General features: G+C 43.6%; 1 pseudogene; it reads right to left on the reverse strand.

Moving 5' to 3' along the window:
• Positions 1 to 253: 253 nt before the first annotated feature.
• On the reverse strand, positions 254 to 4,279 carry LOC136471205 (SUN domain-containing protein 2-like; annotated as a pseudogene).
• Positions 4,280 to 4,710: the final 431 nt, after the last annotated feature.

The raw sequence follows: 4,710 nt of genomic DNA on the forward strand, positions 1-4,710 counted from the left end.
AGGAACGGAGGAAGGCGTTAACTCTGTTTTTCTACAATCATAGGGCGTTAAGTCGTTAAAAAGGAGATGACGAGCCGACACTTCGCTCGACACGATCGCACCACTCTTGACCGACTAGCGCCCTAGCCAACACAGTGGTTAACTCATGATGAATGCCAACGTGTCTAGCTAGTGCATTCACGCCTGCCAAAAAGAGAGATTTCGATTTATTCGAACTGAGTAGGACATCTAATTTTTTTTAAAGAAAAGAGTGAGTCCAAATGAAACTATACGAGCAACTTCAAACGGAGCGAGAGTCCTGTGATGCAAACAAAGACAAATTTGAAGCCAAACTATGAACAGCCGAACAAAAGAAATCTCACAAGGTACACGTCAGAGCTGTTCATAACAAGTGCGACAGAATAAAATCAACATTATCATTTTTTTTGAAATGAACATTGTCAATACTGGTGCACTAGCGCTGGTCCCTTGTGGTGACCTGAACATTCGTTTGCCTCATCTTATTCCATTCATTCTTCCTCCTGTCCAAGAACTGTCTGGTAGGGGGCCTGAAGTGCTCTGACTACCACTAAACGCTGAACTAAAGACCATATCGGCAGAAATGCTGCAAGAATCTTGTCACGCTTTGGCATGCATGTCTCAGATCAGGGCTTCATCTTCCAGTGTTGAGGGAGCCAGGCTCTCTCTGCCATGCACCCTGAAGCGATAGATTCATGTAAGTTCCAAGTTCCCATGGTTTGAGGACAAGTCAAGCTGAACCATGTTGACAACACGTGAATCAGTGGTTCCCTCTAGTTGGAAGGTCTGAGCATTGCTTTTGTCAAGGTCATAAGAGAACTCTCCTAAAGCAGCCATCACATTTGAATCCTTTTCTGAATCATCATGTGATCCTTGGTACCATCCACGGACCTGGAAATCCTTTGGAGCACTTGATCTATCATAGGCCACACTCTGCATAGGTCATGATATTCGTGAGTTAGGAATAAATTGGAGAGAGTGGCTGAATCAAGAAAATAACGTGCACCTAGCTCTGACCCAAGGAAAGATATATCATATATAATGTCAATAATTAATTTTATGATATTTCACTCAACCAAAGAAGCACAATCTCAAGAGCTTGGCAGCTTAAAATTGATCATGTGATAGTAAGGATAGATTTGTGACGGTACATCAGGATAGTGGCAACTCGAATTACCAAATTCAGGTCAGTAATATAATAAATAAAATTCCCTAAACAATTTAAACCACGAACAATCCATGATATTGTAATCGGATATAATAAACTGTGTTCTGCATATTTTTTCACGCATCAGAAGTTACCATTCATCACTTTATGTGATTGTCCCCGTGATAATACTAGCATAATTGAGTAGACAATTAGAGAAACAAAGAGTTATTGAAGTTTCCCAAATCTAGTCATGTAAGATAGCATAAGCAGCATACTTGATGTCAACAATCAGTATGCTCCAAATGATCAAATCAGATTCAGAAGTCAGACCTAACCTAATAACAACTAATAACAAATTCAGGGTTTCACATGAGTTCCTTTCCAATCGATAAGTGTCTGACAAAACAAAATGACCTCCAAGTGATGTCAGATTGTCAGTTCCATCTCTCAAACTATTCAGATTAACCCACACCAAAGAAAACAAAATGTAGAACATCAAATCTGAAATAAATATATTTGTGCTGGAAACCGCATCTATGCTTCTAAGTTCTAGCCTTGTGGATTATATCAGGAGTGAGCACTGATTGACTACCTGTTTTCTAAACTTACTGACAGAGGGAATTAAATTAGCTCAGCTGATAACAAAGGCCAGTTGCCATACAGGCAGTGTTACAGAGACGCGCGTATCCAAATTTCTTTGGCACACCAATCATATCACTGTGTCGATTGAACCGAACACAGTGACATGCATAGGACACCTTGCAGACGTGCCAAAAAGGAAAGGTCACCTTGATGGGTTAGCGCAAGTCATTTAGATCGGCGGAATTGGCCAGTAAATGGCTTCCTTAGTTCCTTTGTTCGCTTTCCTTTTTAATTTTTCCCAGTCTTTTCTCCCTTTTTAAACCTGTGATGCATGTGCTTCTGGAACAGTCATAAATGGATAATTATGTACTATGACATAACTGTACAATAATAAAATTGTTGATAAACTATATTATGGTCTAATTTTTATTTTATATGATTTTAAAAATAATACATTAAACAATCACCAAATCTGACAACTGCACCCGAGTCAGAATCCGACACCCGCACCCGTGTCCAGGTAACGTTATTGCGGGATATATGTTTCCTAATTCCTACACACCAACTTCGGTGGGATATATGTTTGCTACAATAACATTCTGAGATGGAAATACCTAAGCATTCAATTATATAAATTAGTTAGCTACGAAAGTTTGAAATGAATAACAATAGATACTTGTTTAGTCGTTTACATATGAATGTAGAGCACAACAACCTTACCTTGTCAACATGTTCTAGGGTGACCGCCTCAGGAATTATTCCTGTTCTTAGCTTCACCTTCACAAACCCACTACTTCCTTTCAGTGCAAAACACTCTCCTGGCTGCCCAAAACTTGGCTCCAGCATCTTTTGGGCTGTTGTGTGCACAATGCTTCGACCAGGTAAATAGTTCTTGCCATTCATGAAAGGCTCTGAGTGACTTACCACTTTAGCACCACCAGATCCCAATGCATAATCCACCATACCAAGGCCATCTGCGGAATGCCTTGCTATCTCCATCTCAACTACCTCTTTGGCATACAGCCTTATATCATCCAAGCTTATTTCATCGTCTGTACCACCGAATCCCTTTTTTTTCTTCAACTGGCTCAAAATCTCCTCAAACTCATATTTAGAAAGGAATCCCATGTCACTAAGCTCAGCCAGTGACTTATCCAACTTGTCAGTTTTGTCTTCCAAAGTCTTCATCTTTTTCTCTATCTTATTACCCTTATCCTCAAATTGCTTAGCGATATCCCTTTTTGCTTTGTCAATCTCATTTCCTAGCTTCTTATCCAAAACACCCAACTGTAGCTGAAGCATCTTGGCCGTTTTCTTGAATCATTCCACCTTGGATAGCCTGTTCTCCATATCCAGTGTTGTAAATGATAATTCACCACTTTGACATCTCCAGAACACCTGCCCCATCCAAGCAGTAGCTGACATAAGAAGACACAGCTTCACAAGCACACTTAAGGCAGTTACCCACTTGGCTTTTTCTTGTTTAGTAGGGCTTTTCTTTTGGCGTACAGCAGCTGCTGAAGCAACCGCATCTGTAGTGCTTTTGTTTTGACGTTCAGCAGCTGCTGAAGCAACCACATCTTTTCTTGCTTCGGAAGAATATTTTGACTTGTCAAGAACTGATTCTCCACGGATAGTATGACTCAGATCATTGCTAGGAATTTATGCAAGAAGAATCGGAGGCAAGGCTTTTCTTCTTGTAATACCAGCTGTTCGTCGCCTAGCATCTTGGCTAGAATGCGAGTCCGAACTTAATGCATGGTTTCCATTTGTATTCGCAGTAGGAATTGCAGCAGTAGAAGCTGACATTGTCGGCAGCTACAAAGTAGATTGTATTCTAGAAATAATGATGCTCCTGTAATTCAAGGTAGCAGGAATTTAGTAAAGTTCAACAGAGAAAATATGTGGATAACCACTGCAGCTAAACATGAAATATATGAAGAGCAGTTTGGTATTAGTATCATACATGAAGTAAAGGTTTCTACATTTTGTTTAAGAACCGCACTAAATTATGGATAATTGATAATCCATCTCAGGGGCGGACCCAGTAAAGGACATGGGTGTACACATGTACAATAATTTTTGCAAACCAATCGAAGTTAGTAGGCATAATACATGCATATACACTTGTAATTAGATTCAGATCCGATTACGAATAGTATGTTAGGGCTTGGGCGCACGGTTTTACCTACGAATTATGTTGTTGTTTGGGCGCACGGCTTCGCACAGCAGGAAGGGAAGACCAAGGGGAGGGAATGGTGCTCGTCGACGGCGAAGGTAGCGGGTGGCGAAGTAGGACAGCAGCGACGGCCGGCCCAGTCGTTGGTGAGTGGGGGTTGCGCGCATGCTTAGGGTGATGGGATAAGACAAGGCAGAGTAGGGTTGCAGCATACAGCTACAAGCGGATTGGGTGCGTAATGACATTTTTAGAGCGAAGGCCGGTCTGCGGCTGGGGCAGAATCAAGCAGACGGAGAGGGACCGAGAGGGACGAGCTGTTGGCGAGGGAAGGAGAGAGAAGATCGTGGGGCTGTGCGGACGGAGACCTACCTGTGGAGCTGTGTGCCGGCCGCGCCGGAGCCGGTCGCGGGGACACCGGGGCTGCAGAGGGCGGACGCCGCACCGGAGCTGGTGGCGAGGACACTGGGCCCCAGGTGGTGCTCGGCCCAGCGCGGTCTCCTCTCCGGGTTGCGGAGCGGCGAGCGGAGGGAGGAGATCGGCCGCGGGCGAGATGAGTTCAGGCGGCGGGCGGAGGGTCGAGCTCGGCCGCGGGGGGAGAGGAGGGCGGCCGCCGCCCTCTGCGGATGGATCGGGAGGAGGAAGAAGAAGAACCGACTAAAGGAGAGAGAAAAGACAATAAAAAGACTACTGACAGATGGACCCACATATCAGGTGTGCCATTGTCCGCAAATCATATAAGGCCCCGTTTAGATTTCAAAAATTTTTGTATAGTATCCGTCAC

This window comes from Miscanthus floridulus, chromosome 8 (genome assembly GCF_019320115.1).
Source record: "Miscanthus floridulus cultivar M001 chromosome 8, ASM1932011v1, whole genome shotgun sequence".
In the NCBI taxonomy this organism is placed as follows: Eukaryota; Viridiplantae; Streptophyta; class Magnoliopsida; order Poales; family Poaceae; genus Miscanthus; species Miscanthus floridulus.